The 18,850-nt window shown below is 51.7% G+C and overlaps 1 pseudogene; it reads right to left on the bottom strand.

The window, feature by feature from the left end:
- Window positions 1-644: 644 nt before the first annotated feature.
- LOC100350546 (pre-mRNA-splicing regulator WTAP-like) lies at window positions 645-1,403 on the bottom strand (annotated as a pseudogene).
- Between the last annotated feature and the right edge of the window lie 17,447 nt (window positions 1,404-18,850).

Raw genomic sequence — 18,850 nt, 5'->3', positions numbered from 1 at the left:
CAAAAAAAACCTTTTAAAGGCAAAATTCACCTCAGTTGAGTTTTGACCCAGAGGTTCAACAACAATCATGACGTCCACAGTCTTATTGGCAAAACTGATATACAGCGTCTCTAAATTGCTACGCTCAAGGTTAGGAGTGATGAATAGTGGGGCCTTTGCTGTGGCTTACTTGATTAATCCTTCGCCTGCGGCGCCGGCACCCCGGGTTCTAGTCCCTGTCGGGGCACCGGATTCTGCCCCGGTTGCTCCTCTTCCAGGCCAGCTCTCTGCTGTGGCCCGGGAGTGCAGTGGAGGATGGCCCAAGTGCTTGGGCCCTGCACCCCATGGGAGACCAGGAGAAGCACCTGGCTTCAGATCGGTGCAGCACTGGCTGTGGCGGCCATTTGGGGAGTAAACCAATGGAAGGAAGACCTTTCTCTCTGTCTCTCTCTCACTGTCTAAATCTATCTGTCAAATAAAAAAAAAAAGAGTAATGAGTAGTCCGTTTTTACATTTTACTGGAATTTTACATGCTCAATTCATGATTTAAGGCTCTAGGTTTTCATTCCTCCGAACGGCCTGCAGACACAGTGTGCCTCAGACTTAAGACTTCTGTTTCTCCTTCTATTTTCTTCAAACAAACATTACTTGAGAGTCTACATGTTTTAGAAGGGGAATTTTTCGGAGCTGGCTGCTTCTTTGGAATAGTCCAAGGGCATCAGGCCTCTGGGGCAAGAGGAAGGGGGAAGAGATCAAAGCTGACACACAGGCTCATCTGGTATGTTTTACATTTAACCATTGCAAGCTGGACAGTGTAAGAATGTGGCTTTTTTTTTTTTTCCTTTCTTCTTCTTCTTTTTTTTTTTTTTTTTGGCTCAAAAAGTTTGAGTCTTGGTGAGGAAACAAGTATTTGGCTGTCCCACCACAGCTTTCTCATAGTGGGGCAGTCAGGGAAGTCTTGACTGGGGAATATGATTTGTTTACCCGTCAGGCATAACCTTCCAGGCACTCCCGTTCATTTTGGGCTTCTTCCACGTTGTCTTTTGTCTGTTCCAGTTCACCTTTCATTTTTAGGAAAAGCAAGTTGATCGCTGGGTCTACCATTGTTGAGCTCAGTTGGGCAACACTCGGCTGCTGGAGCGTCTTGAGGTACTGGATTTGAGTAGTACCTGTTCCTTGGTTGCTAGTCGCATTTCAAGGATGTTTTCTCCCTGTGCAGACACCTGCTGTTGTTGTTTTAGTTTTTCTCCAGACTCCCTTAAGCCAGTTACATCATTTGAGTTAAGATCTGCGTACTTGCCCTCCAAAGCTTGGACATAAGCTTCGTACTGTTTCTATCTTAGAATTAATTCATCTCATGCCATAACTTTGAAGTCGGTTTCAATTAGTCAGATCTTTCTGCGAAAGGGTTCTTCATTGGTCATCTTGAACCCTCTCCAGGCCAAGACTGCACGGGCAATGCCAGTGGCACAGACTGAGGCTACGTCACCGCCCAGGCCTCCTCTGTCACAGCCCTGTATGCTCCTTTATTTTCTAGTCTCTCTACCACAAAAAACCCCAAGTGCTCTGCTTCTGACCCACCTTCCTGCTAGTGCATCTATGAAGGCAGCAGAGCATGGCCCAAGTGCTTGGATCCCTGCCACCCACATGGGAGACCCAGATAGAGTTCCAGGCTCCTGGTTTCTGCCTGGCCCGGCCCCAACTATTGTGGCCATTTGAGGAGGGAACCAGTAGATGCAAGATGCTCTCTGTCTGCCTGTCTCTCTCTCTGTCTCTCTCTGTCACTCCATTTTTCAAATAAATCTATCTTCAAAAAACGTGTAAATCTAAGAAGTACATATGTACACACCGTAAGATGATTGGGACAATGAAACTAATGACCATGTCTCTCATCTCACATCGTTACTGCGTGTGTGGTGAGAACACGGAAGATCTACTCTCCTAAATTTCCAGTGACAGTGCAGTGGCATTACCTGTAGTCACCGCATTGTACATAAGGTCTCCAGGAATTACTCCTCCTGTGTAACTGAAGCTTTGGCGCCTTTAATCAACACTGTTCCCTCTCTCCTACCCTGCCCCTAGCCCGTGGCTGCCACCAGTCCACGACTATGAGATCGGCATCTTTAGATTGCACGTGTCAGTGAGATTTGGTGGCAAGTGTCTTTCTGCACCTGGCTTATTTCACTTAATAAAATGTCCTCCTCCTAGTGCATCCATGTTGCTGCAAGTGCCGGTATCTTCTCTTTTAAGGCTGAATAATATTCCATTGTGGGTGCAGATATGACCGTGTGTCCATCTGTTGATGGACAGGTATTTTTTCTTATCTCTCTACCTGTTGATGGACGCTTAGGTGCAGTCTACATCTTGGCTGTTGTTAAAAGTGCTGTTAATGAATACGGATGCGCTGCTGTCTCTTTGGGATTCTCAGATCATTCCTTTGGCTTTACATCAGAAGTGGGATTGCTGGATTGTTGCAAGTGGTATTTTTAGTTTTTTGAACGATCTCCGTATCACTTCCCATAATGGCTTTGCTAATTCATTCTCACCAACACTGTACAAGGGCTCCTATTCCCCACGCCGTGTCAACCCTTGTTGTCTCCCGTCTTTCTGGTAACAGCCATCCCAGCAGGTGAGCAGTGAGGGAGCGTGCTGGTTCCAGTTCGCCTTTCCCTGATGATGAGCGGTGTTCAGCACTTTTTCATACCCCTGTTGCTATTTGTGTGTCTTCTCTTACGAAGTGCCTTTTCAGGTCCTTTCCCTATTTTAAAATCACATTTTTTGTGGAGTTCTGCTGTCAAATTTCTTACCTATTTTGGAGAGTAATCCCTTGTCAGATGTGGGCTTTACAAACATTGTCTCTGAGCAGCAAGGCCAGCCTTGCCCGCAGGGCAGGGGCCCCTCCGCCATCCCATCTCAGCTCCCTGACCCCAGCCCCTCCCTCCTCTTCTCTTTCCCTTGCCATGCCCTGACTCTCCCTCCCCCACCGCCTGGTCACAGTGCTGGGAGTGACCCCGATGCCACATGGCTGAGTCACCTGGAGATGCCACGGCCACATCAAAATGACACGAGAGTGAGACCCGGAGGCACGTTCCATCCCTCCCTCACGTCATCCCCTTGCCAGCACGAGCATGCCTGTCTCGCCTGGTGATGTCGCTGGTCCGGGTGCAGATGAGGCCAGAGACAGTGGCTCCTCCCAGGGCTCCAAGGCCGGGGAGAAGGGAGAATGCTGCCTGGTCTCCCTTCGGCAGGAGATGACTATGGGGCCAGAGAGCGGGGAGCGAGGCCTGGCGTGAGGTACAGAGAGCTCTGTCCTCGGGCCTCTGGCTTTCTAGAAGCCACAGGTCCCCTCCTGCCTCCTGAGCAGAAACGAACATTGATCAACGATGTCACCTGTAGCCAACATAGCAGCTGTTCAGTAAGATCATCGTAGAACACTTCTCTATGCCACACTGCTGTAAGCAGCCCACACCAACTTGTCTGAATCAGTCCTCGCAACAACTCCGTGAAGAAGAGCACTACTCTCATTCCCACTTTTCAGGCAAGAAAATCAAGGCACAGGGAGATTAAGTTGCTCACCCATAATAGAGGTGTAAAGCGGTGAGCACCCACAGCGATGCTAGGACTTGCAGCCGAGCCGGTCTCCCCCAGGACCCATGCTTCTTCCACCTTTCTAGCACAAAGATCTGGGCGGAGGGCAAGGTGAGGCATTGTGTCCATCTCCTCCCGGGCATGAGCATCTGATGTGCCACCGAGGTACAGGGGCAGACAAGCCTGGCCTGCGGCCTTAGAGAGCATGGCTTGGGGTCCTCTGCGGGGGGGGGGAGGGGGCGATGGTTGCACGAGCAAGAGAAGAGACAGCGACAGCGTGCAAAGGAACCGTCAGATGCAGAAAGGTCGTTCATGGGAAAAGGGACAGTTGGCAGAGCAGCGAGGACAGAGAAAGGGACAGCAGAGCTGGGGAACCCGGGTGACAATCCCACCTGTGTGGCGCTCTGTCCCTCCCAGGGAGTCCTCCGCTCCTCTGGCCTCTCATACTGAGCCCACCCGCCCAGGCCCAGGGATCCAGGGAGGCAGCAGCCTGACAGTGGTCATCCCTGCTGCCAGGTTCCAGGAAGAACAACGCCGAGAGGCAAGAGCTGTGCGCCGAGCTAGGGTGGGCGTCTGAGCGCAGGTGTGGGGAGAGGCCCCGGGGTCTAATCTGGGACTGATCAAAGGGCAAGTCCTGGGGAAGTGGCCGTAATTGGGTCCCTAGAAGCCTTGCAGGGTCAGTGGGAGCGGGATCCAGAGGGCTGGTGGAGAGGGGTGGGGGTGGGGTGAGGAGTTGGGAGAAGTCAGACTGGTGCCATCTTAGAGAACCTGTTGAGTGTGGAGAAGCAGAACAGGAGGCCTGGGAGGGGGCTGCACCCTCAGCCTGCCCCTCTCCCCCTGCTTCCGCTCTGTCTGTCCCCAGGAGACTCTGCCCCAACGCCTCTCCCCTTGGTTTCTGTTTCCCTCTTCAATTTCCCTTCATTCATCTCCTGTGTTCCCAGGGCCCTGCCGCTGTCCCTCTTCTTTTCCTGGCCTCCCCTCCCCCTCTCCCCACAGCTGTCCACATCTGGAAGTCTAAGATATATTCTTGTTGTTAACTCACAAGGCAGGAGAGCCCCAGCGACCTTGCTCTCTCTCATAAAGAAACCCTTTTTTCTCTTCAAAAGGGAGGTGCCTTTCACCTATCATGCTGGAGGGGTTTTCTGGGCAAAGTTGGGGCTCTCAAGAGCACAAGACAGACACACAGGCTCCTGATGTCTGTGCGAAGGTGCTGGGAGAGACTGGGAGAAGGGGACCCTCACTCGTAGGCTCTGCCCTGTGATGACATCACCCAGCATGCCCCACAAGGTGCTAAAAAATAATTGCCCTCGGTAAAGACATACAAATAAATCATGCTGCTTGGTAGAGAAGATTCCAGTGTGTCGGCAAAATGTGCAGGCCAGGCGTCCCTCTGGCTACAGAGCTCTGAAGGCAGCTAGCTGTGTTCGGAGCCACCCAGTGCAGACAGGGACAAGGGTGACACTCCCACCCTGGCCCCAGCCTCACTCCACACTCTGGGTCCAGCCTCATGTTTGGAGCAGAAGCCAAAGTCAGCCTAGAGTCCACGCAAGGCGTGGGCCTCTGACAGCACCTGCTCGGTGGTGAGTGGCTCAGGTGGAAGTGTGTCAGCCTCCCCTTGATCCCTCTACTCCTGGCTACAGCAGCCCGGTATAGGCAGCCCCTGCGGCTCTGCATGGGAGTGGCTTTGCTGCGGGGACAGGTGCTTCCCCTCTCGCAGGACCTGCCAGGGTTCTGCACAGCCTCACGCACCCATGGGGTGAGGTGACGCCTGCTCCTGGCCCCGGCACCGCCACACGGGGCCTCTTCTGAAGCCCTTGAGTCAGTTTGGCTGATTCGCCTTCTTGACACAGCTGACAGAGAAGCTTCCTGTTATCCAATAAGAGACTCAGAAGGAAGCCTGAGTTTCACTTTGGACCCAATTCCTAGCACCAGGCTCTTTCACCAGGGAATCATCTTTGCTGACTTTCTTCCCAAAGCCCTGAGACAATGGTTGGCACGCTGGGGTGGACCCATAGATGGTGGCATAGTGGCTGCGTGCGAGGACCACGCACAGGGCTGGAGCAGGGAGGCAGTCACTCCTGCCAGCTGGCCTCCAAGCTGGGAGCCTCAGGTGGAACTGTAACAGGAGGAGCAGCAGAGCGGGGGGGGGGGGGCAGGTGAAAGAACAGGAAAGGAAGGAGAAGGAAGAGGAACGGGGGGTTGGGGAGGGGACTTCTGCCCAGGCACAGCTTTCCACTGAGATGTGAGATCGAGACTTGGCACCTGCCTGGGAAGGCTGCTCTGACCTGGCTTGGAGTGTGTTGGTCCTGTCAATCTGTCCATGGTATGTCAATTTCTTGCTCAGGAAACTTTCTTGCTTGGGTTCCCCTAGCAAAGGAGCAAGCAAAATGACCTCTTTAGCTGCTACTCTCCTCGGTCGTTGGTTAAGAGCTGCTCCCAGGGAAAGGGAGCAGCTGGTTAGCAGGCACAGGGCCAGGTGCCGCCGATGGGAGAGGCTGACAGGCATAGAGACAGAAGGGGCAGAGGGGTTACAGGGTGGACGTCAACAGCCTTTGCCAAGGTGACTTGGGCACGGAGTCCCCTGTCCATCAGGAGGAAGTAAGACCACAGAGCAACTGGACTCACAGATTCAACCATTTTGTGTTTTATTTAGGGCTAAGAGATGGCTGCAGTCTTCAGGAGCCCCATATAACAGAGATACTGGCGAGAAAATGGAAAAAAAAAGCCCCCAAAATATGATCAAGTTAGAAGCAAATGAGGAGTACAAGACAGAAAGAAAAGCAAAAGTTCTGTGACCCGTGGAAAAGTGAGCATACAATATTTGACCAACAAAACTCCTGTGGGGCAGGCGGCGGGGGAGGGGGGTGTAACACAGGTGCTGCAGCTGAGGGGGTTTGGGAAGGTGAAATGAGAGACAGCCTTGCTGTGGCTGATTTCCAAGGAGCTGGCGAGTGGAGCGGAGGCAGCATTCAGTCCGGGACGTTGCTCCTTTTCTTTTCCTGGCTAAACCCAAGGAGGTGCATAAGCATCCATCATAGAGGGCTACAGCCTCGCCATAGCTATGGCAAGACAGTTAGCAATTAAGGATAGAAACTGCTAGATTGGTCGGTGCCGTGGCTCAATAGGCTAATCCTCCGCCTTGCGGCGCCGGCACACTGGGTTCTAGTCCTGGTCAGGGCACCGGATTCTGTCCCGGTTGCCCCTCTTCTAGGCCAGCTCTCTGCTGTGGCCAGGGAGTACAGTGGAGGATGGCCCAGGTCCTTGGGCCCTGCACCCCATGGGAGACCAGGAGAAGCACCTGGCTCCTGGCTTCGGATCAGCGCTATGCGCCGGCCGCAGCGCGCTGGCCACAGCGGCCATTGGGGGGTGAACCAACGGCAAAAGGAAGACCTTTCCCTCTGTCTCTCTCTCTTACTGTCCACTCTGCCTGTCAAAAAAAAAAAAAAAAAAAAAAAAAACCAAAAAAACAACAACAAAACAAAAAAACCTGCTAGAACAATGGCATCCTAAAACCTACGTGGTTGAGAAGTCTGGCAGCGGCGTCTGGGATCAGTGCAGCACTCAGGAGGATACTGAACAATGGCTGTCCCAGACACATGTCCCAGCCGTGGCAAGCCCGCGTGTCACCCGAGGAGGCGGTCTGGCTGGGTGTTACCACCAGCCTATCCTTGCTGAGGTGTTGGATTTGAGAGTGTGAAATGGTGTGCAACGGAGCTCATCCTGTCGACCCGCTGTTTTGGCAAAGAAGCCCTGAAGTTGAGGACCGGGGTGGTGAGGATTCACGAACTCTGAGAAGAGATGTTAAATGTATCCATGCAGGGCTTCCCAAGGTTGAGCAAAAATAAGACGAGTGACTCCTGAGCCTCCCGGGTCTAGGTGCAGAGTAAGACATTTGTAGGGGGCTCTAAGGCGAGTCAATAAGGAGAGTTGTGAGCTCAGCAGGAGCGAGCTTTATGCCCGAGACGGGGCATAAAACCCAGCAGGGCTGGACTCTCACGGTCCTGAGGAGCCGCAGAAATCCTGGCTCCCTCTGAGGACAGTGGTGGGGAGAAAGTGCCATTTGTTGCTGGAGTTGGACACAGAGACCCAGCCTTACCCTCTGTTGAATTTGGAAGGCAAGAGGTGGCTGAGGTCACTAAGACAAGGTCAAGAGACTGAGACACAGATTTGGTGTGAAAGGGATGCATGGTTTCCCTTTGGAATATACACTGGGGAAGATGACTGGACCCAAAGCAGGGACTTAGGTCTATGCCACAGAGGATCACCTGCCAGGGTAGAGGCGACCGGAAAAGGCTGCAGGAGGTATTGCCAGGGGAGGCTGCTGAAAGGGTTGCAAGATGTTGACCAGCAGGTTCATCCCCATGTGGAGAACACACAGAGAAGCCAGACTTGGGACACCTGCAGCTCCTGGAGGTTGTCAACTCCCAACAGAAAAGCAGGGGAGACTGAAGGCACCCTCTCTCCATGCCCAGCCCTCGAGGACTCAACAGCAGGAAGCAGGAGAGACCTGCAGAAAGAACAGAGCAGCCCCCTCCTCCCCATTGCCCATCTAATGGCCGCAGCTCAGACCTAGGAAGGAAAGTAGATGGGAGATGCTTTGAATTGGGAGTAAGTTGGACTGTTTTAGTTTGATATCAGACGCACAAATGTATCAGGATGCCATGGGGCGGCTGGTGGCAGCGTGGTTGAAGGCAGTGATAAGAGAAAAACTAAGCTGTTTCCTGTTTGTGTAGCCATTGAATGGAGCCTATTCAATAAGCCAGTTTACAAAGTTGGAATCAGGGGCCGGCGCCGCGGCTCACTAGGCTAATCCTCCGCCTTGCGGCGCCGGCACACCGGGTTCTAGTCCCGGTCGGGGCGCCGGATTCTGTCCTGGTTGCCCCTCTTCCAGGCCAGCTCTCTGCTGTGGCCAGGGAGTGCAGTGGAGGATGGCCCAGGTGCTTGGGCCCTGCACCCCATGGGAGACCAGGAAAAGCACCTTGCTCCTGGCTCCCGCCATTGGATCAGCGCGGTGCGCCGGCCACGGCAGCCATTGGAGGGTGAACCAACGGCAAAGGAAGACCTTTCTCTCTGCCTCTCTCTCTCACTGTCCACTCTGCCTGTCAAAAAATAAAAAAAAAAAAAAAAAGTTGGAATCAGATCTACATCACAGGTATGCATATCACTGGTGTGTGTGTGTGTGTGTGTGTGAAGGTGTGCACATGTTTTTAAATGCCACACATGGTTCATCTGGAGTGTGGGCTTATTTCATAGCAACAAGTAGTTTCACTGTCTTTAATTTCTAGCCCTGAGTAAAGAATCCCTCTAGATAACATTAAGGGTGAGGCCCTCATCCAGGTGAACGCAATACATATTGCAGCCTCTACTGGGAGTTCAAGTGGGAAGAACAGGTGCAGCTGTCTTGAATGAACTGGCAGTAGCAGTGTTGGGAAGTTATGTGTTTCTGGTGTGTACAGGAGGAAAGACAAAGGAGCTTGCCTCCTACTTAGGAACAAAAACCCCCAACTTCTGCTCCAACATCTTGATTAGTGGACTCAAAGAACTTTGACTCTGCAAGAATCCAGGTAAACTTGCCCCACACCCAACACCTGCCTTGTCTAGTCTCCCTAGCCACTCCCATTTTGTCTCTGTGGAAATTTCCTTCCTGTCTGTCTGGAGCAGAGGTTCTGGGCCTTAGCTGCATGTTAGTCATCTGGGAAACTGTTTTTAACATTGGAATTTCAAAAAATATCCCAATGTGAAGGTCTTACCTCCATTTCTGGAAATGGGTCATGGGCATATTGTTTTTTAGAAGCTCCTCTTGTGATCCTTAAATTTTATTTTTTATTTGCTTGAAAGGCAGAGAGAGAAAAGGATACAGAGACAGAGATCACACTTCCATCTTCTCATTTACTCTCCAAATGCCCACAACAGCCAGGCCTAGGCCTGGTCGAAGCCAGGAGTCCAAAACGCAATCCAGGTCTCCAACATGGGTGACAGGGACCCAGGTGCTTGGGCCATCACCTACTGCCTCCCAGGGTGTACAGTAGTAGAAGTTTGGAATTGGGAGCAGAGCCAGGACTCAAACCCAGGAACTCTGTGTGGGATGCAGGGGTCCCAAGTGGCATCTTGACCACTATACAAAACACCTGCCCCTGGAGATTCTTATGTATAGCTAAGGTCTAAGAAATTGAGTAGAATGTCAAGCAGAGGCCAACTGAGTCCATTTACAGGAGAAGGGGAGGCAAAGATCCGTGGAGCCTGGCTCCAGGTCACACTTCGGGGCCTGGCCAGGACAAGTGCACAAACACATACATTTGTTGATCAGGTGCTTATGGAGTGTGCACTGTGTGCCTTGTATTGTGGACAGAGAATGAATAAAACATAAAATTCTCCCCGGTGGAACTTACATTCTGGTAGAAAGGGCATTCTGGGTGGGGAAATAGAGGTGGCACCTAGGCAAGCCTGCTCCTGGCTCCCAGGTGAGTGATGTGTGGGGATCTCATGTGAGAGCGTTGAAGGCTGCCTGTTTTGTAAAGCATGCTCACTGCTGATGATGTCCACCGCTGCCCCACAGGTGGCTGCTGACCACCTGTGCCACAGGCTCAGAGTACTGGGGGAGTCTGCGATGTGGCATTCAACCAGGATCTGTTCCCTTCAAGCTTCCACCCACAAAGGTTTACTGAACCAACCTGGCATGGAGAAAGGGTATGGGGCTGAGAGTAACAGCTCCGAGCTCTGGGATGACCCCAGAGTTGTGGGCTGATGAAGGGCCTGGGGATGGTGTTGTTGACTCATGTTTTCACATCAGGAGTCTGAGGCAGAACCTGCCCTTGAACTCAAGTCTTGCGGTTACTCATCCAGGCGGGATCTTCTGTTGCCTCCAATCATGGCAGTCATTAGAAAAACGCCCAGATTAATGCTGTAGAAGTTGACCTTGAGAACTGAGGATGATGATTCTGGAAGCTTGCTGGGTGTCTGCTTGCCCCAGGCTTGTCAGCTTGGCACATCCCTTCTGCTTGTTTTCCTCGGGGCAGGTGCAGGACTGGCAGAGGCCTGGATCCCAGGCGGTGTCGACCCCTGGGCCAGGGCTAATTGTCCTCCTTAGTGCCTCCATCTGTGAGGGCCAGAAGTGTGCTTATGTTAGGAAGTCTAGTTATGGTCTCATGATGAAAGCCGAGGGAGTGCAGAGCATGGGGGTGGCACGGGCATCTTCCCAGCCCAGCCTCACCCACGAGCCTAGAGGGAGTGACATAGTCCCTGGCTTTGGGGTGTTGGCTATGTCCACTTTGCCCTAGAACAGGAGAGCATTTCAGTTTGTCCTCTGCCTCCTTTGCAGAGTGTTGTCATTTCTCGTGTCTGGGCCTGCCCTCCTACCTCCATCCTTTTCCCTACCTTCTCTTCCAAGGGTTGTGGTTACACCTACGGCCTTCAGGCTGGAGTCCTGGGCAGCATCTGCCCTTCAGGTCACCAGGAGGTGGCTGGCTCTCCAGGCTGCTTGCCCAGTACCTGGAGGTACAAGCTCTGTCCTATCCACCTCAGAGTTCTTCTGACTCCCCCTTGGGCTCCTAGTGCTGGCTGGGGATGTGAGAGCTGTGTGAAGAAGGAGGCACCATTACAGTTTTCAAGGCCACAATTAAGGGTGAATATGAGACCAAGTACCCCCTAAAGCCCAAATATCCTTTTATCCTGTTGGTCTAAACTCTTTGGCTGCTTTTTGTTGATGGCTTACTCGGTGCCAGGCATTGAGCTGGTTTACACGTATGACTCATTTAATCCTCTCAATAGCCTTTGAGATAGTTCTTTTTTTTTTTTTGTAGATTTAGATTTATTTATTTATTTGAAAGTCAGAGTTACACAGAGAGAGGAATGGCAGAGAGAGAGAGAGAGAGAGAGAGAGAGAGAGAGGTCTTCCATCTGCTGGTTCACTCCCCAGTTGGCCACAACTGCTAAAGCTGCGCTGATCAGAAGCCAGGAGCCAGGAGCTTCTTCCAGGTCTTCCACGTGGATACAGGGGCCCAAAGACTTGGGCCATCTTCTACTTCTTTCCCAGGCTATTGCAGAGAGCTGGATTGGAAGTGGAGCAGCTGGGTCTCCGACCAGTGCCCATGTGGGATGCCAGCACTTCAGGCCAGAGCGTTAACCTGCTGTGCCACAGCACTGGCCCAGATATAGTTCTTATTTTCCCATTTTACTCTTGAAAAAATAAGGCATAGACATTTTCAATAACTCTGCCAAGGTACTAGTAAGCACTGGACTGTACAGCCCATCATCTGTATTGAGTGGGCCCAGGGTTGAAGACACTACCCTGACACAAAGACACAGGAATCCAAGCTCAAGTGGCTCAGTTAGCTCCAAGGAAAACAGAGATGGAATCTGGTGGCAGGTGATTTCCAAATTTATTGTAGGTGGTGGAGAGGAACAGGTCTAACCCTATACCCAAGTCATTGGCATGCAAGTAGGCAAGTGGGCAGAGGGATGGGAAAGAGACTTCTGTTTCAAAAGGGAGAATTCAGAATCTAGGCCAGGAACTGGGGCCTTGGCCACTGGCTGAGATGCAGAGCAGGGCCTGTGGCTTAGGGAGGAGCTGTGGCCCACATAGAATGAAGGAGAGAGAATTAAGCCAAGGCTCAGTTTGTGGAGTGGGATGACACCGGGAGAGTTGTAGGTGATGTGCTGTGTCATAGCATACAGAGGATGCATGGGAGCCTGGAACTATTCCAGCCCAGCAGATCCTGGGTCTCAGGGGCATAAAGGCAGACCTGGAGCAGGGGGTGCAAGGAGGCTCCACCACATGGGGCTGGACAGGGTTAGCAACCACATCCGCAGCGCCTTGGGCTGGGGCCCCTGGTAAAAAGCCTGCTGCTTTGTAGATGAGCTTGAGTTCTGAGGTAGCATGGAAATGCCCATCCTGACACACTGGGAAGGGCAAAGAGGAGGCTTGTGCCTGCCAAGATCCCGGAGGAAAGTTCCTCTAAAAGCCTCTCCCATTCTTCCCTAACCAATGGAGCTGCTGGTTTCCTTTGTGATAGAACTGAAAGCCAGGTGGCAAATAGCTTCCACACCAGCCAGGCGTCTCGGGCACAGAAATGTCCATGATTTTTTTTAATTCTTGTTGCTTTATTGACTGAGACTCCCATATTTCATGGTAGGGAATGGTTGGTAACCCGAGTGAGATTGGCATAAAGCAAAATAATAGCTAAATGACATGGAGCAGTTACTATATGTCAAGCATAACGAAACCCCCTGAGCTAGGAACTATTCTTGTTTTTATGCATGAGCAAGCTGAAGCTCAGAAAGTTAATGATTAGATCAACACCATACATGTCACGAGGTGTAATCCCAGAAATTTTAATTCAGGTATACGTCCATACTTACATCACAGTGTGGTTGACAGCATTCTGCAGGCCAGAGTCTCATACGTAGTCGGTCATGGAGATCATACATTGAACAGAAAGATCAACAAATAGATGGGCAAATCTACTCTCTCAAAGAAAATTATCTGGTCTCTGAGGTCCTGGGTAGGTCCAGGGAGCAAGGCAGTTAAAATGAAAATGGAGTGTTGGGTTCCCTATTCACATCAGAATCCACTGGAGGATGTCCCAAAACTAGGTCAAAGGCCATGTGCCTATCAGCTGTAAATGAAATGAGGAACCCCAGGCTTTTTTTTCAGTATGATTTTTAAAAAGATGTATTTATTTGAAAGGCAGAGTGACAGAGGGAGAAAGAGCGAGGCGCTTCCATCTGCTGGTTCACGCCCCAAACGACCTCAACAGCTGGGGCTGGGCTAAGTTGAAAGCAGAAGCCGGGAACTCTAGCTGGGTCTCCCAAGTGGGTGGCAGGGACTCAAGCATCTGTGTCGTCATCTGCAGCTTCCCAGGCGCACTGGCAGGGGGCTGGGTCAGAAGCAGAGTAATGGGACTTGAACTGGCACCTCAATATGGGATGCAGGTGTCCCAGGTGGTGGCTTAGCCCACTGCCCCACAATGACAGTCCCTCCTTCCTGCTGCTGACTCAGATCAGTTAGAAAGTTCTTGCTTCAGAAACTTGGTCCAGCTGAAGGAGTGTATGAATGTCACTTGTGCTCAACACTGCTCTGTAATGCTGCCTCTTGCCAGCTCTCTGCTGGCTTTGGATCCCTGTCTTCTCTGTGGACTGTGTCTTACAGGACACATCATGACAGTGGAGAGAGAGTTTTACTCCTCTTTAACTAGAAAGGCTCACTTCCTCTTTGGTGGTGGAGCCGAACACGACTTCCCCCAGCGTCTTAGTTGCTTGCTCTAATGGAACACCTGATGCTGAGGTATGTATAAAGAGAACAGGTTGGCTTGGCCCACAATTCTAGTGGCTGGCAGATCCAAACAGCATGGCGCTGGCTGTGTCATGACACGGTGGAGAAGTGGAAAGTGAACCAGTTGCACGCAGAAGGAGCCAAGGCATGGGGTAGCCTTGTTTGGTCACAAGCTGCTTTCTGGAGAACTAATGGGGCACCCCTCCACCCCCTGCCATGACCTAATTCCCTTCCACCTGGCCTCTTAAAGCTTCCACCACCTCAGTACTGCACACTGGGGACCCCGCTTCCAGAACATGAACTTAGGAGACAAACCATACCACGCCCTGGCGCCCAGTTCTACAGAACATAGCCCCTGACACTTTTGGTGCAGGTGCCAGCCAGCTCCTCAATCCCTAGCGCTAACCATTCAGTGTCTCTTCTTCCCCACTCTCCACCCAGGCCTATGTGGGTCACACCTGCCTTGCTCAGTGTGCTGCCTTGGCTGTGCTTTCTACGTTCTTTGCCACACGGGCTGGACTTACTCCCTGGCCTTCCTCTCCCTGGCGTCAAGGGCCCAGAACCCTTCAAGCTCTGAGCAGGATGGTAAATGTCAGAGAAAACCCAAAGACACTCCAAGGGTCCCAGGGCCAGATCTTTCAGGATCCGTTTCCTTCCTTTTTTATTCTTTTATGCTGATTGGAGACTCTCAATTTCCCTTCCCATGATTCCTCATAATTTACAAAATACCCAGATTATTTGTTCAGAAACATGACCTCTTCCCTGCCCTCTTCTCTCCCACCTCCCTGTCTTCCTCTTTCTGGCCTTCCGATCACCCCCATGAGAGTCTCTTCTCTGGGCTGGCTGACGGGGAGGGAACATCCAAATGCCCAGGGCAGGCAACTGTGGGAGTGAAAGCTCCCAGGAGGAGCTAAAGAATTTGCAAGCCCAAGGTTTTTGTTTTATCTCACAGCTAATCATCCTAGAACCTGATTAGATGACTTGCTAATCCCATTCCAATCCAATCTGCACGGTTAATTACAGATTAGGCTATTCAGGTCAGAACACAAACAGGTAATCAAGGTGTTGGGGCCATTGCTCTATCTGAGACCTGTTTCTGTTCCGAACAATCCCACGGTGAGTTCCATCGGGTTCTGGCGAGCTGCAGACTCCCTGTGCAGTCTTGCACCCGTGGTGGAGGGTGTTGGCCCTTCCTCTTTCTGTGTCCATTTCTTGCACGGAGAAGTCAGTGGCATTGATGGGATCCAAAGTGCTTAAGAAAAGGACTTAATACATTCTAGATTCTGGGGCTAACTCAGCAAGCCTTAATATTAGCGAAAATACCTCTGTGGTGGGATAGCTGGGACTCTGACCTGGTGGGATATGATTCAAGGACGTACAGTTGGCGAAAGGACGCCTGGACTCAAAGCTTCTATGGCTTCAATGGCCTGATTTTGTCTCCGCACTGACAAGACTCCCAGCTGCCTGCTGCTCAGCCTGGTTCCTTACCTTGAGCCACTCTTGAAGGCCCCTTGGCTGCTACACTTGTTCTCGTTCCTTCATTCTCTTTCTTTCCTCTCCCCCACTCCCCTGATCCTTCCTCACACCATCAGAACCATACCCCTGGCTTCTCTCTTCACAGTCTATGAAGCAGACTGAAGAAGAAAAAAAAAAAAAAACAAAAAACTCTCTTTTCCTCTTATCTCCCCTCACCCCCCACCCTCAGTTCTAAAACAATAGCAGGAAAATGCAAAGGGCGCAGGTGCCCAGAGGGAGAGCCCAGGATATTTGCAGACAGCTTGCGTCCTTCGTCCTTCTCCATCCCCTCTCCTGTGGCTCGGTTCACCCTGCCTTCCAGAACCTCCAGGAGACCCTTGCAGACAGGGCCTTCCTTCCTGCCCTTTCCCTGTGCTTCAGAGGCACTTGGCAAGCGTACCCACGGTCACAACGATAGCTTAACGTGCTGTGAGTTACGCTCGGAAGAGGGTAGCCGAATGTGGAGGCCTGTGCTATGCCCTGGTATATCCTGCCACCGGCTCTGCCCAAGTCTAGGACATTCTTCCATGAGGGCGGGCCGTGGCTTTTGATTTAACTTCAGCAAAAGTGGAAGAAGCTCACATGATGTGCTGGCCTAGGGCTGGGCTGCATGTGATGCCCGTGGCATCCCCGTGCTGAACCGTTCTGTCCCAGGTGTGCAGTGGTGGGAGAAGGTTTGTCAGGCCAGAGAGAGCCACCCTGCAATTTTCCTAGCCTGTCAGTTTTACTTAAATAGCATTTTATGAGTCCTCCTGAGTGCATGGTGGGGGAAGAGGGTGGGCGGGGGAGGGGAGAGCCCAGCAGGGGTAAATCTCCAAGGAGGCTTCCAGGTCCCACGCTGGGGCTCTGAGCTCACTCCTAGCACCTGGGCTGCTGGTCCCCACAACCAACCCCAGGTGGCTGGAAGCATTAGGATCCCGCTCCGAAGAGCTTCCCAGCTGCTCCGTGCAGTTCATAGAGATTAGGTCCCGCTAGACAGAAGGCACTCTGTTCTCTCGGTGACGTGTCCACACCTGTGGGAGGGTTTCTTGGAAAGTGTTTGTTTTCCCTGCGGGGCCTCTTGGGTTCCCGCTGTCTCCCAAGTGTGCAGTCCGGGTACCTGCCAACCTCCCCAGATCATCATAGGGCCCTGGGGTCTCGCTGCAGGGGAAAAGCCCCCTTAATGGAGAACAAGGAGGAGGTGGCAGTGGTGGGCCTGTGTGGGCTGGCTTCTCCTGGCTTCCTGCAGCTGTTTAAATCCCTCCCCACCCCTCCTTCTCCTCTTGCCCACTCTCTCTTCTCCCCTCCTGCTCTGTCTCCTCCTTGGCAAAGACTTGGAACAAGAGCACAAAGGGAGGTCCCCCACCCCGTTGTCTAAATATGTAAAAGGCATGCAGCGGGCTGGCACACAGTGTCTAAATGTGCTTTAGCCTCTGACTTAAACAGCTTCACAATGACCTGCAAGGTCAGGCCTGAATGCAGACTCCTCCAACTCTGGGATCCACACCAGGACAGGCGGCGCGAGCAGTGCTGGCCTCTGTTTCCCCCACTGCAACTGGAGCCCTTCCCTTAGCACTCCTGGCTCCGTCCTGCGTACTGAGAGGTGTCCTGCACACTAAGAGGTGTCCTGCACATACACCCTGGCCTCTGCATTCCAGCTTCTGTCCCTAAGGCCTGAGGGGAGGTGTGTACACCCTCGGTGTATGTCCCTCTCTGGAGCATGGATCCTGGCAATCTGGGAACCCATAGTGTTCTCTGGGTGGGCACATTCCTGTAGCCCTGCAGATTCAGCAAGACTGGGGGGAGGCGGGCACAGCTGGAGAAGGGTGGAAGCAGCCCAGAGCAGACCCAGAAGCAAGGCCCAGAGCAGGGGACCTTTCTGCCTCTGTCCCGGGTGCTGCTGTTTAAGAATGAAACCTTTCTAGCACTTTCCACCGTGCTGCTTCTCATATACTTTTAAAAAACATGTCCTTAAAGTTTCTTTAAAAGTCATTTTACTCAATTTCAAATTTACAGAAAAGATGCAAAAAAGAGTTCAATGGACTCCAACTTACTTTCTTTATAAATATGAAAATACCTGCATATGCCCACCGTAACTTTTGCTGGACCATTTAAGAATAAGGAGAAAATATTGTGACCATTTAGCTCCAAATCCTTCCAGGTAGACTTTGTACACCAAGGACACTCTTACTACAAACACAGTGATCAAGATTGGGCACTCTAATAGTAAAAGAACATAATTACCTATTATAAAACCCGTATTCGGATTCTACCAGTTGTCCCAGTATTGTTCTTCATGAGACTTAAAATGCATGGTGTTAATTGTTCTGTGTCTTTAAGCCCCTTTAAGCTACAATTTCATCTTTCTTTTCCTTCTATGATGCTAATATATTTGTAGAGAACAGGTGCGACCTTGGAAAATACACATTTGGTCTCCATCTGATTTCCTGACATAAAACCTCCTAAATGATGATGTCTTTTTGTACGTTAATGAGTTGACTAGTGCCTGACAGCCCCTAGGTGGCTTCCAGGATAGGAACTGGTCACCTGCCAGACCAAGGTAAGATGAGAGGATGGGGACTTTGAGCCCTAGCATCCAACCTCCAGGGAGAGTACTGGGCTGGGAGTTGGGTTGGCCAGTGATTCAGTCAACCACACCTATGTAGCAAAGCTTCCGCAGGATTCGGAGAGCTGCTGGAGTGCAGGCTGCATGGAGGTTCCTGGGGGGTGGCTCCCGCGGAGGCTGGGGGAGCACCTTGTCCCTTCCTGGGTGCCCCAGCCTATTCCTCTCTCCTGTTCCTCTGGAACATCCCTCATAGTGAATGGTAAGCAAGTGTTTCCCTGAGCGCTGTCAGCCACTGGAGCACCTGAACCCAAGAAAGGAGTCCTGGAAACCTGATTTATTATTTATTCCAGGCAGAAGTGCAAGTAAAAGCACCTGGTATTCGTGATTGATACCTGAAGGGGGTGGGGGTGGGGGGCGGACCGTCTTGGAGCTCTCAACCTGTGGGATGTGACCTGATCCCCAGACAGATAGTATCAGAGCTGTGTTGAACCAGAGGCCAGCAGCTGACGCCCACTGCAGAACTGCTGGCTTGCTGGTGATTGGGGGAAAGCTCCCAGGGATCTGGTATCAGAGGTGATCTGTGTTGTGAGTATGGTAGGTGGGAGAAACTGAGTTAGAGTGTGTTTTCCTCCAAAATAGAGCAGGCTGGTGTTTTTCCGAATGTCCCTCAATTGGGCTTTGTCTGATGTTTATTCCTGATTAGGTTCAGGTCATGCGCTCTGGGCAGGAACGTTTCCTGAGTAATGTTTATGTTCTTGGTGAATCTCATCAGGGGGCCCATGATGTGAGTTAGTCCCATTATCCATCTGCACACTGATTTGCATGTGACGTTAAACCATAAAGACATCCTGTCATGTAAAATCGTTGGAAAATATGCCTTTCAGGGTGGGAATTCAGCCTAGTGCATGAGATGCTGGTTAAGATTCCTGTGTCCCGTATCAGACTACTGGGTT

Source organism: Oryctolagus cuniculus, chromosome 1, assembly GCF_964237555.1.
Source record: "Oryctolagus cuniculus chromosome 1, mOryCun1.1, whole genome shotgun sequence".
Classification (NCBI taxonomy): domain Eukaryota; kingdom Metazoa; phylum Chordata; class Mammalia; order Lagomorpha; family Leporidae; genus Oryctolagus; species Oryctolagus cuniculus.
This window is presented reverse-complemented; position numbering and strand designations above follow the sequence as displayed.